Source organism: Hippocampus bargibanti, unplaced genomic scaffold, assembly GCF_051943395.1.
Source record: "Hippocampus bargibanti isolate YZ-2025 unplaced genomic scaffold, ASM5194339v1 Contig00121, whole genome shotgun sequence".
In the NCBI taxonomy this organism is placed as follows: Eukaryota; Metazoa; Chordata; class Actinopteri; order Syngnathiformes; family Syngnathidae; genus Hippocampus; species Hippocampus bargibanti.
The window spans coordinates 100,861-128,762 of NW_028296988.1; the positions used below are offsets into that span (position 1 = coordinate 100,861).

Below are 27,902 nucleotides of genomic sequence, written 5' to 3' on the forward strand. Positions count from 1 at the left end.
TATTCCTAAGGCTTTATGTTGGAAGCTGAACAATAGTTTTTTAGCCCATGATGAGGTAAAGGAAAATATAAACAGGTTAATAAAGTCTCATTGGGACACAGCCCTTCTTCAAAACTCTTTCAGCTTCCAATGGGAACTTCTAAAATACGAAATTGGTAAATATATGAGGAAATATAGCAGCAATTTAGCGAAACACAGAGGAGCGGAAGAGGACTATTTATGTGCTCAAATAATGTCTCTTTCCAGTCAATCAGCAACCCTATCTGAGGATGATCACGCCAAGTTAGCAGACTACCAAAATAAACTTGATGATATATATAGACGAAAAGCAGAGGGCACATTTATCAGATCCAGGAGGCGTTGGCTGGAAGGGAACAATGCTCATCGTACTTCTTTAACTTGGAAAAATCTAAATCTAAAAAACAAACCATTGACACATTAAAAATTGATAACAAAATTGTTTCAGACTACCACAAAATCTCCTCTTTCTGCTCGAAATTCTATGGTAACCTATATACTTCCAACCATATGCAAGCAGAGCCAGTGTCAATTTTAGAGTCCATTACGTCCAATAAAACTATTAGCATTAATGAGAAAAAAACGATGTGATCAACCAATCAATCTAATTGAAGTGCAGGATGCAATTAAGCAGCTCAAGATGAATAAATCTCCGATGGGCTTACTTCAGAATTGTATAAAACCTTTTCTGACCCTTTGGCTCCTTTCCTGCTCAATGTTTTTTTTCTGAAAGCATCTCAAAAGGCTCCCTCCCCTGTTCACTCTCTCAAGGTCTTATATCTCTCATTCCAAAACCAAAAAAAGACACATCATCTCTTGAAAACTGGCGCCCTATCTGACTACTAAATACAGACTATAAAGTTTTGGCCTCCATCCTTGCAAACCGAATTAGAAAATCCTTACGGCATATAATTAGTGAAACACAGTCAGGCTTCTTGAGTAAAAGACATATTGCCAATAATGTTCGTCTTGTATTGGATATTCTTGATTATCAGGAACTTATTAACCATAATAGTTTTTTTATTTCTCGATTTTTACAAAGCTTTTGACACTTTGGAACACCGTTTTATTTTTCAATCATTTAATAAGTTTGGTTTTGGAAACTACTTTACTCAGGCTGTTAAGACACTGTACACCAACTGCAACCCCTCAATACTGCTTAAATATGGTACGTCCCCTCGCTTCAACGTCTCCCGTGGCATCCGTCCCATTTCTCCCTATTTATCCTTACTTTCAGCACAAATCTTATCACTGTTGGTCACTGAAAGCGAGGTCCAAGGTATTGAAGTAGCGGGCAGGCAGGTTGTGATTAGCCAGGTGGCAGATGACACCACACTGTTCCTGAAAAATCCTGAGCAAATTCCAAAGGCCATAGCTCTGGTTAAAGGGTTTTCCAAAGCGTCAGGTCTTTCGCTTAATATAAATAAATGTGAGTTGTTAGCTGTGAAATCATGTAATGAGTATGCTATACAACATACCTGTTAAAAATCAAGTGACGTACCTAGGTGTTGTCATAGCCAAAGAAGACGAAGAGCGTTGTCATCTGAACCTCGATCCAATAATTGATAAAACCAAGAAGCGCTTTAATCACTGGTTACAAAGGGATCTATCACTAAACGGAAGAATACTGCTCGCAAAAAGTGAGGGAATCTCTCGGTTTGTATATCCTACAATGACTTTAAATGTGGATCCAAGCACATGTAAGACAATGGACAAAATAATGTATAACTTTGTATGGAAAAATAAAACTCATTATATAAGAAACTCGGTCATATCCAGGACGTTAAAGGAGGGAGGCCTAAATTTTTTGGACTTTACTTCTCTAAACTATACGTTTAAGATTAACTGGCAGCGTAATTATCTGTGTAGCCCTGATGCAATCTGGAATTTCATTCCAAAATCCATGTTTTCCCGACTTGGTGGTCTGTCTTTCTTGCTGAAATGTAATTATAAGGTTGAAAAATTGCCTGTTAACCTATCAAAATTCCATAAACAAGTTTTATTAGCCTGGTGCCTAATGTATAACCATTCTTTCTCTCCGCTTTCATGTATGATCTGGAATAACTGTCATATTTTGTACAAAAACAAATCACTGTTTTTGTCGAGATGGATTGACTTGGGTATCATTTATGTAAAGCAACTTTTTAACACAAACAATGTTTTATTGAACTATGCTGAGTTTCTCAATACGCATCAAATCCCTGTGACCCCTAAGGACTTTGCCATCGTTATGGATGCCATCCCAAGTGGTATCATAAGCCTGTTCAAGGGTCACTCCGCTACTCCCGACAGACCACCGCCAATTCCAGTGACAGAAACTGCCCTTGGGAAACTCTGTTTCTCGTCAATTGCTCGAAATCGGAACCGTGCAATTCGACATTTGTTTCAAAAATCTTTTGTGACGGTTCCCTACGTTGTTCATCACTGGAGCACGTATGTCCCAAATATCCCATGGGAAAAGGTTTGAACCCTTCCATATAAATTTTTCATCTCAAACAAACAAAGAGAAATAACCTACAAACTTTTGCACCGTTGCTATCCTGTTAAACATAAGATCCGGTCCTTACAGGATATATCTTGTACATTTTGTTAAGCTGAGCCTGAAACTGCAACTCACCTCTTCTGGGCTTGTCCCGAAACTACTCGCTTCTGGAAACACTTTGTCAAATACGTTCAATGTAAAATCACTTCTCCGTTCATATTTCATTACAAAGACATGCTGTTTGGATATTACAACAAGACCAACGATAAATAGTTTATTATTAATTTATTAGTTTTTCTTGCCAAACATCATATTCATAAATCTAAATTTTGTGGGAGGAAACCCCTATTTGTAATATTTCAAAATGAAATGAAACTAAGAAAACAATTCAACCATCTGCCGACTTAAACGCTATCAAAACACATGATTTGTTGATGAAATATGGCATAGGATGATGTGCTTGCCGAATTCATCTGGTGTCCCCCCCTCTCTTTTTTGTCAATTTCACTCTGTTGTGCAGACTCGATGAAAGGTTAAAACCCCTGGCACCACCTCCCCCCGCTCTCTCTCTTTTCAATTTTTTTCTTCTCTCCTCTATTTTCTTGTTGTATAATGATTATCTGTCAGGAACTCCTATTTCCTGTGCGATCAGGTACTGTCTCATACGCGATTATGTCACCTAATGTATGTTGCCAAATATTTGGAAAATATCAAGTATGCAGAAAGATTGGCTGAGACACACCTCAGATTTACTTTTAGAAGCTTCACGAGCTATTCAAAACCAACGGTTTTGTCTACTTTTGTTTGCAGTGTTATTTGTTTGTTTCTGTTGCTTTGTATGTTTGCATGCTATTTGAATAAATAAAAAAAATTGCTGCTGATCACCCACAGAAAAACTTATGTGACTGTAAAGTGACCTTGACAGTTTTGAAAGGCGCTTATAAATGAAATGTATTATTATTTTCAGAAAAAGAAAACATTTCACTCTGACGTGTGATACGATTGGACTCTTACCCTGCATGCTGACATATTTCCCAATCTGGTCGGCGGCCTCCTCTGACAAGCCTTTCTCATCCACCATCTCTCTTTTCACATCCTTCCGCGGCATCTGCGAGAGGGCGCTTCATAGATGAGTGCAAGACAAAACAGTTTTTAATGAAGTATTCCCAATTCAGTGGCGGCATATAACGAGACTTTACTGTGTGTGTATATATATATATATATATATATATATATATATATATATATATATATATATATATATATATATATATATATATATACACACACACACTATACCCTGGGTACTCACACTTCAGCATACGAGCTATTTATAAAAACAACCCAGTCAAAATGATCTACCCACTACAAAAATGCAAAACATAATTATTTTCAAATGTATTAAGGATTCTTTGTATGTACAATGTATGTTGATGTACCTTGCACAACTGAAAAAGCCAATATTGCACAACACACATAACTACATATACCTAACATAATAAATAACTATTAACATTTTTTGTAATTACCTGAGTTTACTTTGAAGACTTGCACTGAATTGAATCAGCCAGGGACAGTAGCTGCTGACAGCCAGCCTCAAGCACATTTCCAAATGTTCATCAGTCATGGTGGAACGGTATTTGGACTTCATGATCTTCATGTAGGAAACGGCTGACTCACATAAATAAGTGGAGCCGAATAATGCAGTCAAGGAGGTAGCACATTTCCTCATGTTGAGCATTTTAGCGCATAACGCTTGTTGGTGGATTATGCACTGGTAATTCAAGAAGTCTGCCTGTACTTGGCAATACGCATTTTGAAAATGACACCGTGAAGAAAAAGTCCACCTCCCATTCCGTATGAAAGTAATGTTTTTGCCTTCTTACTTGGTCCAGCTTTCTCACTCATTTTGATCACCATATGTTTTAGCAAGGGCTTATAATCTGAGGGAATTCGCTGACTAGCTTGTAAATTTCGCTGCGTTTAGCGCCGTTGTTTACGCATTTGCGGCGACCCAAATGTCAAAATGTAGTTGTCATCTGAATGGTTGCCCTGTATGTCAATCAAGTAATGGGACGTTTGATAGGCTGATAAATGTTTTTTTACTGTCACGCTGCGAACGACCAGTGCTACCTCCGCGATCGACGTAATGAGCACCCCTGCTCTATACTCTATACCAGACATGGGAAAACTACGGCCCGCGGGCCACATACACAGTAAAAAATATTCTGTCATTTTTTTTTAATTCCTGGGATCTTTTTTTCCTCCTTATTTCATTTACATTTGAAGAGAACGGTATAAAATATATCTATTTATTTTATATAAATAGTATAAATATATTTAGGTTGAAGCCCGGCTATTTGAAGTCCACGGTCGACTGGTTCAAGTGGTACAAAGTCCCTGATGGCAAGCCGGAGAATAAATTCGCTTTCAATGATTCAATGAATTTCAATGTTCGGCTTTTTAATCCGGCCCGCCGAACTTGTCCAAATTATAGTAAAAACAGTGTCTGATAGTCTGAAAATGTTAGCGGACAAGTCAGACAACTCTGAAAAGTTGCCTGCCCGGCCATAAAGAAAGACGAGAAATCGCAAAAAACATTGTCACAAAGTATATAGGTTTTTCTTAAATTAACCCTGTACGATGGGGTCATATTTGGTACACTAAAGATAAGTGCCTATAGATCGAAAAAATTAAAGGTAGCAGTTCAAGTTTCGATTGGAACTGATGCAGCACAAGTTACATGTCCCTTTAACACAGGTTATGTGCAGCTATGCCTTTAAGAGCGTCAGTGACATCATCTCCTTCTTGCGCAACACAACGTGCACTCCTGCATCTTCAAAGCTCCTTCTACTTCTCGTCACGGATCAAATATCACGTAAGTATATGTTGTGACGATTTTATGAGCTATTCAGAAGAGGTTTACCTTGATACTGAAATGCATAAATTAACGCTAACTTGTTTATTTACCAAGAAATATTAAAAATAAGTAGTATCCCGAATGTAGAACATTCGGCGTGCTAACGCTATTTTCATGATGATATTGTTGATCCTGACTGGGTACCCGATGCGAATAATTGTAAGTGAATGGTGCGTTTTACACTAATAGCTATACCTCATAGCTTTGCATTCTCAATATAATTATTGAAACAGAGGTCCATATGTTTTTTTTGTTATATCCTAAACAGAAATTAGAAAACTTAAAACATTTTAATCATAATGTCTGGTACAAATTTAACACTATCTATTTCCAAAAGACCGTGAAACATGGTAGGAGCAGGTACAACACTTACAAGTTTCTGTGAAAAAAAATACAGGAAAAGCTAAAAGTCTATATTTTATTTGGGGCAAATCAAAGACAGCAACATTACTTCTGAAGGCCTTGAGGACATTAGATTGGCATGTCAAGTAAAATCATCTGAGAGAAAGAATTTGTAATCAGAAAATGTAGAAATGATTGTTTTGAAGAACGTAATAGGTTGCATTTCCACTTGTGTTATGTAAGGTTTTGTTGCCACCGAATGGACAAAATCGTCCCCTACCGTATGTGCATTTCACATTGTCAAATACAGTGCTTTGATTTGAAGATAAAGCATCTGAAAGGACTGAAATTCTGTTTGTGATGTAATGTAAGGAAAGATCATTTTACTGTAAGATCAGAGCTTTGAGATCAAATGGTTAGTTTGGTATAGTGTTTGCTTTTTTGAATGTTGCTGTGCCAATGTTTTTTTCTAAAATACCCATGTACTGTATATCTTTCCAGATCCTGATGAGAGTGAAATAGATGACCATGTTGATGAAGACATTTTGGCATCGGACACAGTCATGACTGTTGCATTGATGAACTTCTATTACTATTCAAATATTTTCAAAGGATTTTCGATGAAAAAATGATGGATATTATTGTTGAACAGTTGAAATTCTATGCAATGCAAAATAACATCAATAAGCCCCCGTGTCTCGCCAAAGAAGAGCTTGAGAAGTGGCTGGGATTGGTATATTGTTTCTCAATCTCAAAATGTCCAAACACTCGGATGCTTTGGGCTTGAAAGCTATCTCCACTAACTGATTATGCTGCAGAATGTACTGTATGTCAAGGGATCGCTTCAAATTTATAAAAAGGAACTTTCATATAGCAGACAACACAAAACAAGGAACTCGGGGAAGCCCAAATTATGATCCCTTGCACAAAGTAAGGCCAATGATAAAAGTTTCAAGAATTACCCAAATCACAGCGTTTGTCAATTGATGAACAAATTATACTCTATGAAGGTAGATTTACACTCAAGCGGTATCTACCAAATAAACCAATGAACTGGGGGTTCAAGTTGTTTGTGCTGGCTGGTTATGATGGCTACATGTATGCATTCCATATACAGGAACGATAGATCCAGTGAGTGACTCCAAGGTTCCCGATCTGAAAGTGACCTCAAATGTTGTGCTCCATTTGGCTCAAACCATCCAACCAGGAAACAATCATCGATTGTATTTTGATAATTGGTTTACATCTATCCCCTTACTCTAACATTTGGCAACAAAAAAAATCTGGTGTTGTGGCACAGTGAGGCTCAATCGATTGTTCATCTGAACCACAGCTAAAAGACATTGAGGATCTTTTCCCGCCGATGATACAGTATTCGGTTTGACAACATAGCTCATGTTCCATATGTTGCAAAGAACTGCAACAGGTGCAAGCATTCGGTGAAAACTAATATTTACTGCAAAAAAAATGCAATGTAAATCTTTGTTTGAATCATCACAAGAACTGCTTTGCATTATTCCATGGTTTTCTTTATCTGTAAAGGAACTATGTATTTTTATGTCAATATTTTATTTAAATTATGTATGTATTTTATGTATTTTATTATTTTAATAAAAATATGTCATATGGGTAAAAGTCTAGTCTTTGAAGTTGCACTTGACATATGTTCCAAAAAAGGCACCCTCTCAACTTAGGCCTTTCATGATGATTGGGCCAAATTAGGCACAAATTTTCTACATTATTGAAAAATAATAAAAAAGGAAGCTACTAGTATGTTATTATATCCATCAGTGACCATAAAAACTGAACAGAATTGTTTTTTTCTAATTAGAACATAATTCAGGCAGGAAAGGGTTAAGGCTGTACCTACCACAAACGCTACGTTGCTTAATTTACGGAAAATATCCGTGGCCGAAAGTTTTATTGCAGTGTCTTTTGCCGTCTTTGTGCACAATGCGTTGTTTGCGTTGCGTTGTCTCCTACGGGCCACTGAGCGCCTTTCATAACTCTCCAGTACTATTTACAGTCACGGTTTAATGTAAATTTACTTTTTATAGCGAGACAAATTTTGTTAGCTTCTTTTGAATCTTTCTTCTGGGGATAAGGTTCTGTGCATCTACTTTGGCAAATGATATGCAAACGCACGACTTTGCTTCGGACTTTCCCAAGCGTTCTTGGGAAAGTCCGAAGCAGGAAGCAAGCTTCTGATTGGCTGCTGTGCCGAGTATGCAAATTTCAAATCTAGGTAGCCTATGTTTGTGTGCTTGGCAACGATACATGTGTACTGTTCAACAGTAGCCAAAATGGAACTGTATAGTGCCACTTAGCAGTTTTTTTGACAACGATACTAGTGCAGCGTGTTCTACCGGAAACAAATTCCTTGTGTGTCCTACATACTTGGCAATAAAGATGATTCTGATTCTGATTCTGATTCTGTTTGCGCATGAAGGCGAGCGAGGGCGTCCGTGGCGAGTTTGTCGAGTGCGCGGTCAGGGCAATCCATCCATGATTTTGCAGAGTTTAACACAAGTAGATATTATTGAACTTGAGTATTTTGTTGTGTAACAAAAGTATTGAATGTTGAATGTGATTCCTTTTTTTAATAAATGTTGATTTCTTTAACTTTCCACTTTCGATTGAAACTTATTAAAAACAGACGCAATCTTGATAAATCACAGTGCGTATGTTATTTTAATCTATTTACATTTCCTCCTCCCGGTATCTGCAAAATAGTATGTAAATGCCATATCTTGCATATTCCTTGAGACAAATTTATGAACTGATAAGGGCTTTTTTCACATTTGAAAGACTGTTTGTTAATAAATCAATCAAAAAACATCCCTTTCATCCCTTTGCTGATGTGAAGTGTAAATTTCTCCACTGCGAGACTAATAAAGGCAATTCCAATCCAAATTGGGGTGTAGTGTTCTTACTGTGCTATGAGGTTTGCACACACTAGATTTAAAGGACAACTGACATCACTTTTTTGTTTCCTAACTGACATCAGAAACATGTTTTATAGCATCTAAAATACCCAAAACATGCAGTGTGATATTTTTAGTACAATGAAAAACACCAATAAAAATGACTTAAAAAAAATCGAAACCGGAAGTGGCCAGTTTCAGAAGGTCCCGCCCCCTTGTTCGTGGTGTCACGCCAAGACGTCTTGCATTGCTGGAGAATCAAAACAATGGCTTCAGATTCAGAGAAGATGCTTTCTTGTTACTCATCCAGTTATGAATATGATTCAAATAGTTCTGAAGAGGAAAGCATACATATTTGCAATCGATTAAAGAATTTATTCCGTGTCATTTTGAGGCATCAGGGGGGGAGGGAATGTCGCGCCCAAAAAAGGCAGAAGATGTGGACAATCTTCCGTGTGGAAATGGCTCAACATTTTTGTCACAACACACAAGGATTCACCATCGCGTTATTTATGTGTTTTCCTTCTAATTTCGCCAACAACACGGATCAACACGAAGTTTTCAGACCAAATAAAGTACCGCAAAATACATTGCGTGATCAAAGGACTGCTACAGTGTATCCTTTCTCAGTCAGGGGCGTTCCTTCAGTGACGTGACGTGAGGATTCGTCACCAACTCAAAAACAAGTCTTCCGGAATATTCAGCGCGAGTCTTAAAACGTAAAATATAGCTATATGCGGTGGAATCTTTGTAAAATACACTCAATAATAGTCATTTGAAGCGATTTGACAAATTATGGACACAACTTGTCCGGAGACGTCGGTTGTCCTTTAATGCTTTAGTATATCCGGCCCAAACATTCCCTCCAAATGCTACTGGCCCGGCCGGCCCCTCCGTCAAATTTTAGAACCCATTGTGGCCCGCGAGTCAAAAACTTTGCCCACCCCTGCTCTATACTCTATGCTCTATACTCTGGCGGTCGTGATCGTAAGTACGGGTGGTCGTAACCCGTTCCGGTCGTAAATCGGATGTTACCTGTATTTTAATAATTGTGCATGCGTGCTTGAATGGTTTCAATAATTATAAAATATATATTGAGTCAGTTGTACCACAATGAAATAATGTTTGCTGTTTTAAGAACAAACTGATTCTTTCCATCATCTACTCCCAGCTGCGCCTTCAGCTCCAGAAGTTTAGCAACTTCTTTGTCGAGAGACTACAACCCAAAGCAGATGGCGATAAGAGACAAAGTTTTTAACACCATCATCCGCTGTTTCAGGCGTCACGCAGCAGAAACAATCGACACACCCGTTTTTGAACTTTAGGTGAATCTTGACCCAAATGCAAACCACCGCACATTCTTGACACACTGATACTTCGGTTTACGAACCCCTTGGCTTACGAACTTTTCGGTTTACGAACGTTAAATTGATGAAAATTTAACCTTGGCATACAAACTATTTTTCGGGATACACATGGAGCTGTGATGTGATGTGTCGTTCCTAACAAGGAAATGGCAGCCAACTTTCTTTTTGTCCTTTATTCCCTGCCCCCAGTCTTTGCTTAAAGCCAAGTGATTGGTCAAGAACGCAGCAGTGGGGGGGGGGGGGGGTTAAACATTAAAGAGACAGGCAGATGACAGAGAGTGTGAGTAAATTGATAGAAAACAGTGACATTGACCCCCCCCATGCTTTACAGCGCTGCCGTGCCCAGACATTGCCGCTTCCCCTCGGAGATTAGGGACGTACCTCTGCGCCTTCCGCTTCTTGTGCGCGCCGGGCACGCCGCGCTGCCAGGGCGGGGACCGGCCGACACGTATAGCGCCAGGGGTCCATGGCGATGTCGGTAGCTGACCCGTTTTGAAACACAGACCAAGGAGTTCAACGTGCGCGCGAGTCACAGGGCGGCGGAATAAATGGGACCCGGCGCAATGAAAGTAAAAAGGGGGCCCGGTGGCGTCGTCTGGCCCATCAGTGGGATCCCGGCCCTGTGGGGTCCGGGCGCACCACCGGCCCACCTCGCTCGCAGCGTGGGGGAGGTCGAGCAAGAGCGTGCGCGATATGACCCGAAAGATGGTGAACTATGCACGGGCAGGGCGAACCCAGAGGAAAGTGGTGGAGGCCGGTCCTGACATGCTATCTGACATATAGTGGCGAAAGACTAATATTACCATCTAGTAGCTGCTTCCTTCTGAAGTTTCCCTCAGGATAGCTGGTGCTCGACTCGTAGTTTCATCTGGTAAAGCCAATGACAAGCCTTGGGGCCGAACCGGCCTCAACCTATTCTCAAACTTTAAATGGGTAAGAGGCTTGGCTCACTGGCTTGGAGCCGGGCGTGCAATGCGAGACGCCCAGTGTGCCACTTTTGGTAAGCAGAACAGGCACTGCGGGATGAACCGAACGCCGGGTTAAGTCGCCCGATGCCGACGCTCATCAGACCCCGCAAAAGGTGTTGGTTCATAGAGACAGCAGGACGGTGGTCATGGAAGTCGGAACCCGCCAAGGAGTGTGTAACAACTCATCTGCCGAATCAACTAGCCCTGAAAATGGATGGCGATGGAGCGTCGGGCCCACACCCGGCCGTCGCCGGCACATCGGTGCGCGCGGAAACCTCGGGCGCGAGCCCGGGTGGAGCGCTGCGGGTGCAGATCTTGATGGTAGTAGCAAATGTTCAAACGAGAGCTTTTAAGGCCAAAGTGGAGAAGGGTTCCATGTGAACAGCAGTTTAACATGGGTCAGTCAGTCCCAGGGGATGGTGGACCGCCATTCAGAAGTGAGGGTTCAGATCCCCGAACCTGGAGGGGTGGAGAGGCGCACACACTCGTCGGCGCCGTCCGTCCTCCAGTCTTCCGCGGCCCGCCGAGTCTTTCTCGCGCCGGCGCAACTTTCAGGTGGAGGGCAGGGCGCCCTGGAATCGGTTCGCCCCGAGAGAGGGGCCCGCGCCCTGGAAAGCGTTGTGGTTCCGGTGGCGTCCGGTGAGCCCCCGTCAGCCCTTGAAAATCCGGGGGAGAAGTTGTAAGTCACGTGACAGGCTGTACTCATATCCGCAGCAGGTCTCCAAGGTGAACAGCCTCCGCAGCACCGGGCAGGGGGACCCCACCGCACTGGCCACTCGACGTGGCGCCCCCGGCGACCCCCCTCTGTTGTCGACTCCCTGCCAGGCGTCCACGCAGGCCCCGGGGAAAGGCGTTCGAGCGAAGGTGTCGTGTCGGCGGCGAATCTGGACGCGCATCCCTGCCCGCGGATCTCTTCAGCTGTGGCACCCGGCGGGTTGCCTCCGCTGCGGCCAACTCCACACGTTCTTTGTCCGGCAGCTTCAAACCCGCTGGCAGGGGGCGGGCGGCGGTCGCCTGGGGTGCGTCCCTCTGCCGGGTGGTCTCGGCCGGCGCCTAGCAGCTGGCTTAGAACTGGTGCGGATCAGGGTAATCCGACTGTTGAATTAAAACAAAGCATTGCCAAGGCCCACGGAGGGTGTTGACACGATATGATTTCTGCCCAGTGCTCTGAATGTCGAAGTGAAGAAATTCAACGAAGTGCGGGTAAACAGCAGGAGTAACTATGATTCTGTTGAGGTAGCCAAAATGACGGTCCGCGACTCGCTGGTTCCGGGCTGCCGTGCGCGACAGGGTGACCCTGGTCTCCTTCCATACTCAGTGGGCCCGTTTCAGGTGGTGTTCAATGGACGGGACCTCCACCTGGCTCTCCTGGGTAGGTAACAGAAGTGGCTGATAGCCACAGGCGGACATGAACGGGGACCGACCTGTGGCTGTAGAGACCAGGGTGCTGTGGGCGTATTCTACCCATGGTAATTGGAGGGCCCATGACGCAGGACTGTGAAGGCACACGTACCAGAGGGCCGCCTCCAGGTCCTGGTTCTTCCTCTCTGTCTGGTTGTTGATCTGGGGATGGTATCCAGACGACAGGCTTGCCGACGCCCCTAGGGACCGACAGAAACGTTTCCATACCTTGGACACGAACTGCGGTGCGACACGATGTCCGTCAGAATCCCGTGGAGACGGACGACGTGGTTAACCAGGAGTTGAGGCATCTCGATGGCTGACGGCAACCTGATTAACGGGACGAAGTGGGCCGACTTCGACAAGCGGTCCACCATGGTAAGGACCACCGTCTTGCCACGGGAGGGGGGAGACCTGTAACAAAGTCGACGGAGATGTGGGACAAGGGTAGTGGCTGGAGGAGCCCTGGCGGGGGTTGGTGGGAGGACTTCCCATGAGCACAGGCCAGGCACGCCTTCACGAACTCCATCACGTCCTTCCTGTACTCCGGCCACCAGAACCGCTGGGCGATGAGTTGGATCGTCTTGTTGACCACCGGGTGACAGGCTACTTTGGAGGTGTGTCCCCAGAGAAGCACCTTGGTGCATAGCGCGGGGGGGATGAACAGGTGATCCACCGGGGGATGGGGTTGCTCCCCTGGGCTTCCTGGACCTTCCTCTCTACCTCCCACTGCAGGGCCCCCAGGATATGTTGGGCCGGCAGGATGTTGGCGATGGTTTCCTCCTTCTCTGCCGGCTCGTGGATGCGAGATAGGGCGTCATGATTGGTATTCTGCGACCCTGGGCAGTAGGTGAGAGAGAAGTTAAACCGTGTGAGGAAGAGTGCACATCGGGCCTTCCAAGAGTTGAGGCTCTTGGCCGACCGGATGGCAGCCAGGTTCTTGTGGTCGTTATAAACGGTGAAGGGGTGTTTGGCCCCCTCAAGCCAGTGTCTCCATTCTTGCAGCGCCAGGATGACCGCCAACAGTTCCCGGTTGCCTACATCGTAGTTGGCTTCTGCGGGGCTGAGCCGGCGGGAGAAGAAGGCGCATGGGCCAAGTTTCTGGACGGTAGGGGAGTGCTGGGACAGGACAGCCCGCACTCCGGACTCGGATGCGTTGACCTTGGTGGATGTTGGGTTCTAATTCCTGTTTCTCATCTGGTTCGGTGTTCAACGAAGTTCTGTGATGAAATACCAGCGAGGACAATAGATGGTGAACAAAAAAAACTACTTTATTCTAGTGAAACAAAAAGAGAACATCTCTCGTCTGAAGCGGGGAGCCAAGAACACACAGAAGAGCAAGAAGAACAAAAAGCAAAAGCACAAAGCCCGCCCGCTCAGACTAGTTATGCAGCAGCGATCTGTTGTCCAATCAGCTACGGACAAGTATTGAAAGTCACACAGCAGCGATCTGGTGTCCAATCAGCTACGGACAAGTATTGGGAGAACATTTAGACTGAAAGTTGATACTTGTTACATTCTGCTTTCACAACTATTCAACTAATAAGCTTCATAATTCCATGTAGTCTAAATTAAACATGCAATAACATAATATGTACTGATCGAAACATGAAATAACATAAAATGTACTAAGCTAAACATGGAATGACATAATGTTGACGAACGTGCATAAAAACATAATATTGAGTGGGTGCCTTTTTTGGAACATATGTCAAGTGCAACTTCAAAGACGATACTTTTACCCATATGACATCTTTTTAAAATAATAAAATACATAAAATATTTACATAAAATACATACATAATTTACATAAAATATTTACATAAAATACATACATAATTTACATAAAATATTTACATAAAATGTTTACATAAAAATACATAGTTCCTTTACAGATAAAGAAAACTAGCCAATAACCATGGAATAATGCAAAGCAGTTCTTGTGATGATTCAAACAAAGATTTACATTGCATTTTTTTTGCAGTAAATATTAGTTTTCACCGAGCATGTGCCATGCTTGCACTTCTTTGCAACATATGGAACATGAGCTATGTTGTCAAACCGAATACTGTATCATCCCTTGACATACAGTACATTCTGCAGCATAATCAGTTAGCGAAGATAGCTTTCAACCCCAATGCATCCGAGTGTTTGGTCATTTTGAGATTGAGAAACAATATATCAATCCCAGCCACTTCTCAAACTCTTCTTTGGCGAGACACGGGCTTATTGATGTCATTTTGCATTGCATAGAATTTCGACTGTTCAACAATAATATCCATCATTTTTTCATCGAAAATCCTTTGAACATATTTGAATAGTGATAGAAGTTCATCAATGCAACAGTCACGACTGTGTCCGATGCCAAAATGTCTTCATCAACATGGTCATCTATTTCATTCTCACCAGGATCTGGAAAGATATACAGTACATGGGTATTTTAGAAGAAAAAAAAAACATATGGGCACAGCAACATTCAAAAAAGCAAACACTATGCCAAACTAACCATTTGATCTCAATGCTCTGATCTTACCGTGAAATGATCTTTCCTTACATTACATCACAAACAGAATTTCAGTCCTTTCAGATGCTTTATCTTCTAGTCACTGTACTGTATTTGAGAATGTGAAATGCACATACGGTAGTGGGGACTATTTTGTCCACTAGGTGGCAACAAAACCTTACATAACACAAGTGGAAATGCAACCTATTACGTTCTTCAAAACAATCATTTCTACATTTTCTGATTACAAATTCTTTCTCTCAGATGATTTTACTTGACATGCCAATCTAATGTCCTCAAAGCCTTCAGAAGTAATTTTGCTGTCTTTGATTTGCCCCAAATAAAATATAGACTTTTAGCTTTTCCTGTATTTTTTTTCACAGAAACTTGTAAGTGTTGTACCTGCTCCTACCATGTTTCACAGTCTTTTGGAAATAGGAAGTGTTAAATATGTTCAAGACATTATGATGAAAATGTTTAAGTTTTCTAATTTCTGTTTACGATATAACAAAAAAACATATGGACCTCCGTTTCAATAATTATATTGAGAATGCAAAGCTATGAAGTACAGCTTTTAGTGTAAAACGCACCATTCACTTACAATTATTCGCATCGGGTACCAAGTGAGGATCAACAATATCATCATGAAAATAGTGTTAGCACGCCGAATGTTCCAAATTCGGGACACTACTTATTTTTAATATTTCTTGGTAAATAAACAAGTTAGCATTAGATGAGAAGGTTTCTTCAGCCGTCATCTGTACAAAAGTGAAGGTTTCGGACGTTTCGCCTCCTATCCAAGAGGCTTCGTCAGCGAACTAAAGTCTGACTGGTCGTATCGGCCCCATTTATATATAAGTTAGCATTAGTTTATGCATTTCAATATCAAGGTAAACCTCTTCTGAATAGCTCATAAAATCGTCACAACATATACTTACGTGATATTTGATCCGTGACGAAAAGTAGAAGGAGCTTTGAAGATGCAGGAGCGCACGTTGTGTAGCGCAAGAAGATGATGTCACTGACGCTCCTAAAGGCAACCTAACCTGTTTTAAAGCGATGTAACTTGTGCTGCATCAGTTCCAATCGGCACTTGAACTGCTACCTTTATTTTTTTCGATCTATGACCACTTATCTTTAGTGTACCGAATTTGACCCAATCGTCCGTAAAAGGTTAAAGTGAAACGATAAAATAAATTATGTACAAGGGGTCATATTCAGCATAAATGTTACTTCTAACACCAGTTGAGGAGCCATAAAATGGTTCGACCCAAACACCGAGCAAAACATATACGGTTATTGCTTTGAGTACTGTAATTCACGTCGACATGAATATCTTATTTTCCTGTTGGCTTTTCCCTTTGGGGGTTGCCGCAGCGTATCGGTGTCCTCCACATTTGAATATAAAATACAAATCCAATACCAGTATGAGTGTTATTCAGAAAGAAAAATGATTTCACCAAAAGTCAATGTCGATGACCCCTGAAAACATTCTGCTTCTCACTGCCTCTCTGAGGTGCGAGTACAAGTTCACAGAAGTAAGTCCCTCGGACCATGAAGTTCGGGTCAAGTACCCATCACGTCGGGCTGACCGCCGGGGACGTTTCTGTTCCTCGAGGGCCCGATGAGAGGGTTGTTCCAAACTAAGGCAGTGTCATCCAACTCGTCCTGTTGAAAATAATACACGGACAGATTTCGGAAGGGCCGCACAGTCACGGCAGCACTTATGAGCAAAACGTTATAGCGCGAGGCTGCTTTTCTCTCCTTTCTCCTTCCTCTCTGCCTTACAGGCGTCAGCCCCGCTCATGTTCACCACATCCGCCCACTGCCCCTTTTTTGTTCATATTTGTTGACCTCGATCGTTTCACCTTCGCCCCGTGACACCCCGGGCTCCCCCCACGCACACCACTATCTTATTTCCACACTCCGATTTCTTTCCTTCTTTTCGTGTCCGATCGGCACATACAAAAATGCAGACAATCATTTCATAAATGGGGCTATCGGAATGTAGGAACTGATCTGAATAAGTCACACGCAAGAAAATTGTAGGATGCTTTTGTACGGAAACTCACCGTCAAAGAGTCCATTGTCACTGAGGTCTGTGAAGAGTGAGAACACACACCAATATTAAATTCTTTGATCGGCAGCGCTGGCTCCGTCCAAGTAACTGGGGCCGCCCGGCGGTATGCACGGGCACCGGGAAATGCCGGAAGCCTTTAACATGGGGGTGTCAAAGTCATTTTTTGCCGCAATCCACATTGCAATTACGCTTTCCTCTCGATGGCTGTTATGAATTTGGGGAAACCAAACGTTATATCTCCTCTACATTTTACATACGGAATGCGCAACAAATTAACGAATAACTAGTTTTCAAATGCGAAGTCGAGAATAATGACCGTTATCGCGACTTTAGCAAGCATCTCGGCACTCGAAATGCTTGATTTGCTTTTGCGCGCCTAATAAAATGACGTGGCGGCCAAGATTTGGCCCCCGGGCCTCGACTTTGACATCTGCTTTAACGTGACAATTTTCAGTCCCGAGATCAGCTCGTACGATTCGAGTACATCCAAAAGATGCACAACTTCGGTAAACTTCAGTAAATTAACTTCGGGTCACTACTTGCGTAAATTAACTTCGGGTCACTACTTGCGTAGGAATGTATGTGCCATATAAAATTCGGTTCATTAGAGAAGGAGTTGTACTAAGTTCATCCCGTCTACTTGATATCTAATTTAAAACATATTCCTTTCTCTCAGACAGTGTATTGTAGGTGTTCAAATACCTGACACGTTTCGGCTTCTTTAAAGAAGTAGTTTCGTCGTCTCAGACGCCTCGCTTGCCTTCAGGATACTCCTCTCGCAACGAACTCTTTCAGGACCAGACGAGCATCCTCTTTCCTTACAAGAAGCCCACGTTCTCTGCACTTACTGGACATCCACCCGTAACAGTGTAGTTGTCGGGAATGCTGCAATTGGTTGCGAAGTCATCAAACGTTTTTCGACGAAATAGTCCTCTGTTCACCATTCGCCTCAAACATATTTTACAAATCAGTTCACCGTATTTAATCTCGATAACGAATGTAATGTATTTGTAATTCGAGCCAATTTTAAAGTAAATTTCGATTCAACTCACCGACGGGTGAAAAGGCTCCATGTTTGTTGTGACCGGTTACCCAGACGATGAACCAGATGTTCACGAACGCGCATTTGTTTTAAAGATTGCGACATCTCGCATTCTTTGCAAGATGAAGCAAAGAGAATGCAAAGTATTGCGAGATCTCGCAAAGTTGTTTTTTTTTTTTTTTTTATCCGATGTCCCCTTAGGGGCTCCGGATGTTATGGTAAGCGGTTGCATGAAAAAATAGTATCTGAAGCTAGATATTTTTATGACGTTGACTGAACTTATATTTTTTAAATAAATTCAAATAAATGACATGATGTAACTCCTCCTTGACTATTTTGAGTAGATTTTGCTCAGCTTTCCTTCGTCAATCTAATTAACCCCATTTTAAATGTACTTAAATAAATGATGTATGCTTTTGAATTTTTTTTTGGACACTTTCAAATCAATTGTTTAAATACTCATCTATTTTTATGAAGCTGATTCTCATGAAATATCGTACTATTACACGGAACCATCGTACACGGAACCACAACATGCGTTTAGACAACCGACTTTAACATGGGACAAATATTTATCTCACGTCAGAGCAGTCTAATGACCAAAAAATACTCTGTGCGTGTATAGCAACACTGTTAACTTTAACAGATACGTTAATCTGTTTGCAAAAGAAAAAAACACGTTGCTGTGATTGTGTTAACAACCATTCATAAAGAATAAACTGACAAATATGAAGTAAAGTCTCCTGACATGCGACTCGACAGAAGGCGACGCTTGCTCTAAACACGTACAATACTTATAAGACCAGAACCTGTGAAATGCAAAGTGCATAAACGACAAAATACTTGTTTTTGTCAAATCCCCGTCCTCGTCAGGAGCGCGCCCCTCCCCTCCTGTCTCCTCCTCCGCTGCTCCTTGGAGCGGGCCACTCCCTTCCTGGCTCTCCCGGCTCACGCACCTGTTCCCTATTCCCTTAATTGTGCCTTCTGGCTATAAAAGCCACACCTACAGTACGGTCGTTGTCAGCGTATTCCAGGAAGTTCCCCCTCACGTGATTCTAACACGTATGAGCAACTAAAAAGGGACCCTTCCAATAGATACAAGAAAGAAATGATTGACTGTCTCCAAAAGCTAGAGAAAGGAAAACATATAGACAAACAGATGTATTTTAGATTATACCCGGGAGAGGCCACGCCATGTATCTATGGCCTGCCAAAAATACATAAAGAAGGGTTCCCCCTCCGACCCATTGTTTGTAGCATTGACTCCTCTACATACAATGTAGCCAAATATTTAAAAACTATTTTAGCTCCGTTGGTTGGTAACACAGAATACCACGTAGAGAACACCACAGGGTTTGTAGAGAGGATCAAAGACCTCATATTGGAACCTGAGGAAACTTTGGCATCATACGATGTGACTTCTTTCTTTACATCTGTCCCAACCCCAGCAGCAGTCTCAGTGGTGAGGACGAGGCTGCTGGCGGATGTTTCTCTGCATGAAAGAACCAAACTGAAACCGGATCACATCTGCCAATTATTAGAAATCTGCCTTAATACTACGTATTTTCAATTTCGGGAAAAATTTTATAAACAAATCCATGGTTGTGCTATGGGCTCACCAGTTTCACCCATAGTGGCTAATCTTTACATGGAAGAGATGGAGAAACAGGCCCTCACATCCTTCCCAGGGACAAAACCTAGACACTGGTTTAGATATGTGGACGATACTTTTGTCATAATTAAGAAACAAGAAATTCAATCCTTCACAGATTATCTCAACTCTGTAGACTTCAACATTAAATTTACTCGTGAGGACATTCAAGAGAACCAACTAGCCTTCTTGGATTGTAAAGTAATTATAAAAGAGGACAGAGCGCTAAAAACAGAAGTCTTTAGGAAGGCTACGCACACTGACCAATACTTACTTTTTGACTCTAACCACCCTTTACAACATAAACTAGGAGTTATCAGAACCCTCCAGCATAGGGCTAAACTAATACCAACTAGCACTGAAGGTAGAGAAAAGGAGTCAAAACATATCAGGAGAGCACTCACTAACTGTGGGTACCCTCAGTGGTCATTCAACAAATGTCAGAAAGAAAGAATAGCGAACGAAACCAATAATTCTCAAGATTCTAAAAGGAGAGGAGTAGCAGTACCGTACATTGCAGGAGTTTCTGAAAAATTACAGAGTCCTTTGGCAACATAAAATTCCTACTTATTTCAAACCGATAAACACGTTAAGGCAAAAATTAGTGCATCCAAAAGATAGGCTACCAAATGAAAAACAAAGTAATGTAGTTTATTCCATACATTGTAAGAATGAAAATTGTAAAGAGCAGTACATTGGGGAGACTCAACAAATTCTCAAAAAAAGACTTTATCAACATCGCAGGGATAATACTAGTGGGCCTCAATCGGCAGTACATTTGCACCTAAAAGCTAGCAACCACTCATTTGACGACAATGAGGTTAAAATCTTAGCGAAAGAACATAGATGGTTTGAAAGGGGGGTAAAAGAGGCGATTCTTATAAAACAACAAAATCCTACATATATATATATATATATATATATATATATATATATATATATATATATATATATATATATATATATATATATATATATATATATATATATATATATAAATCTGCGTCTCACCCACCATGGGTAGTGTCTGTCCGCCATTTTAGCTCGGGTCCTCTACCAGAGGCCACGAAGCTTGAGGGTTCTGCGAAGTATCCGTGCTGTTCCCAGCACTGCGCTTTTCTGGACCGAGATATTCGATGTTGTTCCCGGGATCTGTTGCAACCACTCGTCGAGTTTGGGGGTCACTGCCCCTAGTGCTCCGACCACCACAGGCACGACTGTCACCTTTACCTTCCAAGCTCTCTCCAGCTCTTCTCTGAGCCCTTGGTATTTCTCGATTTTCTCATGTTCCTTCTTTCTGATGTTTCCATCACTCGAGACCGCTACATCCACGACAACGGCTTTCTTTTCCCCTTTATCTATGACCACGATATCTGGTTGGTTGGCCATTACCATCTTGTCGGTCTGTATCTGGAAGTCCCACAGAATCTTTGCTCGGTCATTCTCCACCACCTTGGGAGGTGTTTCCCATTTTGACCTTGGGGTTTCCAGTCCATACTCCGCACAGATGTTTCGGTAGACTATGCCAGCCACCTGGTTATGGCGCTCCATGTAGGCTTTCCCTGCCAGCATCTTACACCCTGCAGTTATGTGTTGGATTGTCTCAGGTGCCTCTTTGCACAACCTACACCTTGGGTCTTGTCTGGTGTGGGAAATCCCTGCCTCTATGTCTCTGGTGTTCAGGGCCTGCTCTTGGGCAGCCAGGATGAGTGCCTCTGTGTTGTCCTTTAGGCCAGCCCTCTCTAGCCACTGATAGGACTTCTTGAGATCAGCCACTTCTGCTATGGTTCGGTGGTACATCCCGTGTAGAGGCTTTTCCTCCCATGATTGTCCCTCTTCCATCATTTCATCCTCTGTTCCCCATTGTCTGAGACATTCTCTGAGTACATCATCCGTTGGAGCCTTCTCTTTGATGTATTCATGGAGCTTGGATGTTTCATCCTGGACAGTGGCTCTCACACTCACTAGTCCCCAGCCTCCTTCCTTACGGCTTGTGTACAGTCTCAGGGTGCTGGACTTGGGATGGAACCCTCCGTGCATGGTGAGGAGTTTTCGGGTCTTAACATCCGTGGTCTGAATCTCTTCCTTTGGCCACCTTATTATTCCTGCAGGGTATCTGATCACTGGCAGGGCATAGCTGTTTATTGCCCGGGTCTTGTTCTTGCCATTGAGCTGGATTCTGAGGACTTGCCTCACTCGCTGGAGGTATTTGGTCGTGGCCGCTTTCCTTGTTGCTAGTTCGAGGTTGCCATTGGCCTGTGGTATACCGAGGAACTTGTAGCTGTTTTCAATGTCTGCTATTGTTCCTTCAGGGAGTGAGACCCCTTCAGTGTGGACTACCTTGCCCCCCTTAGTCACCATCCGACTACATTTCTCCAGCCCGAATGACATTCCGATGTCACTGCTGTAGATCCTGGTTGTGTGGATCAGGGAGTCTATGTCCCTTTCGCTCTTAGCATACAGCTTTATGTCAGGTGACTGATCGTAGCTCCATTTCTGAGGCGGTATCCATAGCCTGTCTTGGCGATTATATGGCTGAGGGGGTTCAGTCCTATGCAGAACAGCAGTAGGGAGAGTGCATCACCTTGATATATGCCACATTTGATGGACACTTGCGTTAGTGGCTTGCCATTGGCTTCAAGTGTGGTTTTCCACATCCTCATCGAGTTTGCAACGAAGGCTCCAGTGATCCATGTGTGTGGCATCGAGTCATATGCTTTCTTGTAATCAATCCAGGCTGTGCACAGGTTGGTATGTCGGGGCCTGCAGTCTTGAGCGACTGTTCTGTCAACCAGCAGCTGATGTTTGGCACCTCTAGTATCTCTACTAATGCCTTTCTGTGCTTTGCTCATGTATTGATCCATGTGTCCACTTATCTTAGCCGCAATGATGCCTGACATGAGGTTCCATGTTGTAGAGAGACAGGTTATTGGCCGATAGTTGGAAGGAACTGCACCCTTTGAGGAATCCTTCATGATCAGGATTGTTCGCCCTTCGGTTAGCCATCCTGGGTGAGTCCCTTCCATCAGCAACTGGTTCATTTGTGCTGCTAGGCGCTCGTGGAGAGCTGTGAGTTTCTTTAGCCTGTAGGTGTGGACCATATCCGGGCCTGGTGCCGTCCAGTTTTTCATACCTGAGACTCTTCCTTGTATATCTGCCGCTGTGATGGGAACTGGGTTCTGTTCAGGGAGGTTGCTGTGCTCCTCTTTCAGAGTCACCAGCCATTGTGCACTGCTGTTATGTGCGACCTCCTTCTCCCATATGCCTTTCCAGTATCTTTCAGTTTCCAGCCTTGGAGGGTCTGCTCTGCTGTTAGAACCCTGCCACTGAGCGTACACTTTCGCAGGTTGTGTTGCGAACAGCCTGTTTATTCTTCTGGCCTTATTCTCTTTCGTGTACCTCTTTAGGCGACTGGACAAGGCCTGGAGCCTTTGTTTGGCAGTTTCGAGTGCTTCAGGTATGGTTATCTACATGTACCTCTTGGGTATTGGCCTTTTATTCACACCTCTCTGGGTCTCCGTCAATTGACTCACATCTTTCCGAGCCGCCTTGATCTTGGCCACCAACCGTCTTTTCCATGGTGGGTAATGAATCTCGTGGCTCTCATGGTTGCTCTTGTAGCTGAGCATCTCTAGGATCACTGATGCTGAGGTGTATATCAGCTCATTGGTTTCCGTGATCGTTCCGGTCGGGATCGTTCTCAGTGCTGCATTCACAGTTTCCATGAGACTTTCAGGTGGTACTTCACAGAGCTGTTGTAATCGGTTTCTTAGTTGCCCAGTTTTCATTCTTGCCATGATCTTATCTCTCAGGTCAGTTGCTGCCTCGCTCAGCATTTCATTCATTGGGGCTGGCTTCCCAATCTCATCATTCATTGGGGCTTGCCTCCCAATCTCTGGTTGAACCTCTTCCTCTGATGTGGCAGCCTTGGGCCCTTCACCTCGGAATTTGTGTTGTACCTCATATATCTCAAGTTGTGATAGCAATTGCCATTTGTGAATATTGGAACACTGAGCTACTAGTTGTTTCGTGGTCAACCGTGACTTTGGGTTTCGAAGTAACCATTCAGCCCCCATTTTTCGCATGTAACTCCTCTGACTAGGGTTGCTTGAGTAGTAGCATTCCAACAGAGCCATGTTATCGCATCTCGTCCATCTCCGCTTTGTTCCAGTAGCCCATTTTTCATCAGGGTGCTCTGGTTCTCCAGCACCTGACGCAGACCTTGTTTGGCCGGGCGACGTTTGAGCGGGGAGAGTGCATCACCTTGATATATGCCACATTTGATGGACACTTGTGTTAGTGGCTTGCCATTGGCTTCAAGTGTGGTTTTCCACATCCTCATCGAGTTTGCAACGAAGGCTCTCAGGGTCCTGTTGACCTTATACAACTCCAAGCATTCAGTGATCCATGTGTGTGGCATCGAGTCATATGCTTTCTTGTAATCAATCCAGGCTGTGCACAGGTTGGTATGTCGGGACCTGCAGTCTTGTGCGACTGTTCTGTCAACCAGCAGCTGATATTTGGCACCTCTAGTATCTCTACCAATGCCTCTCTGTGCTTTTGCTCATGTATTGATCCATGTGTCCACTTATCTTAACCGCAATGATGCCTGTCATGAGGTTCCATGTTGTGGAGAGCCAGGTTATTGGCCGATAGTTGGAAGGAACTGCACCCTTTGTGGAATCCTTCATGATCAGGATTGTTCGCCCTTTGGTGGAGCAGTACCAGGCCACAGCAGAGATGCTGCGAACGACCAGAAAGGAAACCAGCAACACATCCCCAACCCAGACCAGAAGGGCCCGTCCAAAAATGCCTAAGCTTCCCAACGCAGCCAAGATGGCTCCAAGTGGTGTCAGAAGTCCACCCAGGCAGTGGCGGACGCCCAGAGGCACTGAACCCAAACAATGCTACAGATGCGGAGAGAAGGGACACGTCTCATGGCAGTGTGGAAATCCAACGGAAGAGTCCGTTGACTCTTCCAGTGCCCACCCTGCTCATTATGCTTCCCTACTGGGGGTGAGTGACAGCTCCCTAACAAGACCCTCCATCTGTCCAGTGACAGTGAATCAACAGGACGTTGAAGCCCTGATGGACTCCGGAAGCCTGGTCACCTTGGTGCGCCAAACGCTGGTGGATCCAACCAAGTTGTCTCCGGAGAAAACCCTTCCGGTTTCCTGTGTCCACAGAGACACCAGAGAGTACCCCACCACTGAACTCACCATGACCACAACCAGGGGAATAATCCACGCGGTAGCTGGTGTGGTTGACTCTCTCCCTGTTCCCCTTCTAATTGGACGTGACTGCCCGGTCTTTCACCCACTGTGGAGAGAAACACAGGAAAGACTGGCCCGACTACCTCGGAAGGGGAGAGGTAAGACGCGTGTAATGAAGGCTCAAGCCTACCCCCCAAATTCACTCTCCCCAGCTTGCGCTCTTCTAGGGACAGCAAATGTATCACCGGAGACGGAGTCTGGCCGAGAGACAGCCGAGGAGACTCCAGCCCCAGAAAATCTCCCGGCTACCAGTGGCGATGAGAATCCAGGGACCCAGAAGCTGCCCCGTCTAACAGGCCGGTATGGTACAGCCCAGTTACAGAATCCTACCCTTGCCAACGCCATGAAAAATGTGCAGGTTTTAGAGGGTGTAGTACTGGGGGAAAGGACAAGTCCCACATACCCACATTTTGCTGTTGACCGGGGGCTAATAAAGCAGGTAACGAAGCAAAATGATGAAGTATGTGAACAACTTCTCGTGTCACAGCTACACTGAGCTACAGTACTGGACTTGGCACACACACACACCTGCTAGGGGGACACCCAGGGGTAGAAAAGCCAGAAGAAAGGATCTTGCAATGGTTTTTCTGGCCGGGGGTGCACAAGGATGTGGAGAACTATTGCCGTTCTTGCCCCGAGTGCCAACAGGAGGCGCCAAAGCCCACATACAGAAACCCGCTCATTCCCTTACCCATCATTGAGACCCCTTTTCAGAGGCTTGGGCTGGATATAGTAGGATCTCTACCAAAAAGTGCTAGGGGACACCATTACATTTTAGTTATGATCGATTATGCCACTCGCTTCCCAGAGGCTGTTCCCCTTAGAAAAGCTACCACTAGGCAGATTGTAACTTTTCTTTGCGATGTTAATTTCCTTCGTCAGCCTGTTTCGGGCGAGTTTGTAAACTGCTCGATCGCCGCTTTTAAATGCGGATTCTTTCTCTTTCCTAAGCTGCCTGAGTTTGGGAGTGAACCATGGCTTGTTGTTGTTGAATGAGCGGAAGGACTTTGTTGGTACACACATGTCCTCACAGAAACTGATGTATGATGTTACAGTGTCTGTGTATTCATCCAATGTGTCCGTTGAAGTTTCAAAGACGCTCCAATCAGTGCAGTCTAAGCATTCTTGTAGCGATAACTTTGCTTCATCTGTCCATGTTTTAACTGTCTTGACTACCGGTTTTACACATTTGAGTTTCTGTTTGTATGTGGTAATTAAGTGGATTAAATAGTGGTCAGAAAGACCCAATGCTGCATGCGCAACAGACCGGTATGCGCCTTTGAGTGCTGTGTAACAATGATCTAGAATGTTTTCTCCTCTGGTGAAACAGTCAACATGCTGCTTATATTTGGCAAGTTCACGGTTTAAACGTGTTTGATTAAAATCGCCCAAAATGATCAGGGGTGATTCTGGATATTTTATTTCGAGATGGTTTACATGGTCCGCTAGCGTTTGTATACACGCGTTAGCATTAGCTTGTGGCGCGATGTACACGGCAACGCGAATAAAGGAAGCGAACTCACGTGGCGAGTAGAATGGCTTGCATTTGAGAGACAGCGATTCCAAACCAGGGCTGCAGTGCGCGTCGAGCATCGTGACATCGGTGCACCATTCTTCGTTGATGTAGAAGCATAGTCCACCGCCTTTGGATTTCCCCGATTGCTCCGTATCACGGTCGGCCCGAAGGAGACGGAATCCGGGTAGGTGTAGTGCGGAATCCGGGTGGCGGTCACTGAGCCAAGTCTCAGTGAAGCACTGCGCAGCAGAGCGGGCGAACGTTTTATTGGTCTTTGTGAGAAGCAGAAGTTCGTCCATCTTGTTTGGTAGTGAGCGTAGATTAGCGAGGTGGATCGATGGGAGCGGCATTCGAAATCCACGCTGCCGAAGCTTGACGAGAACGCCGGCTCGCTTCCCCCTCTTACGCCGGCGTCTCAAAGCTCCGTACAGAGCTGCTACGCCGCTCGCGAGCAGCCCCGAAAAACCTTGTAGATTTTGGTGTGTCGGTGAAAATAGTCCAAGAGTGGATTCCCCAATGCTCAGTAACTCTTCCCTCGTGTAACTGAGTCGCGTAGGATCGCAAAAAACAAATGAAAATGACAAAACCAGGAACAATACTAGGGAGCGTGTCACCGAGGCTGCCATCCGCGGCGCCATCTTGGATAAACAAGCAACATTCTTCACAAGCAACACAGTTCTCCGCTAACGACTCTGCATCGGTGTGGAATGGCCTGAAAGCAATAACAAATTATCGTTTACCTTCCCCCCAAGCAGTGTACAACAATGGTATGGCTGATGAGTTAAATACATACTTTTGCCGATTTGAAAAGGACACCACCATTTCCCCTGTCTGCCCACCATTACCAGAAACTACCGTATCTCCGCCCTCTGCCCTACAGATCCACGAACTGGACGTTAGACGGCTCTTCAAGCAGCAAAAGATCAAGAAAGCTGCAGGACCTGACAGAGTGTCCCCCTCCTGCCTGAGAGTCTGCGCTGACCAGCTGGCTCCGGTCTTCACACAAATCTTCAACAGATCCCTGGAGCAGTGTGAAGTCCCATCCTGCTTCAAACAGTCTACTATCGTCCCAGTTCCAAAGAAACCAGCACCCTCGGGATTGAACGACTATAGACCTGTTGCTCTGACGTCTGTGGTCATGAATTCCTTTGAACGCCTCGTGCTGAACCACCTAAAGAACATCACCGGACCTTTGCTAGATCCTCTTCAGTTTGCCTACCGGGCAAACAGGTCTATGGAGGATGCAGTCAACATTGGACTGCATCACATCCTCGACCACCTTGACAACACAGGAACCTACGCAAGGATCCTGTTTGTGGACTACAGCTCTGCGTTCAATACCATCATCCCAGAACTCCTCATCCCCAAACTTCTCCAGCTTGGTGTGTCCCCCACGATCTGCCAGTGGACCCTCA

At 44.1% G+C, this 27,902-nt stretch overlaps 2 pseudogenes; one reads left to right on the top strand and one right to left on the bottom strand.

Moving 5' to 3' along the window:
• Nucleotides 1–344: 344 nt before the first annotated feature.
• On the bottom strand, nucleotides 345–17,860 carry LOC148881304 (uncharacterized; annotated as a pseudogene).
• On the top strand, nucleotides 10,557–11,762 carry LOC148881305 (28S ribosomal RNA; annotated as a pseudogene).
• Nucleotides 17,861–27,902: the final 10,042 nt, after the last annotated feature.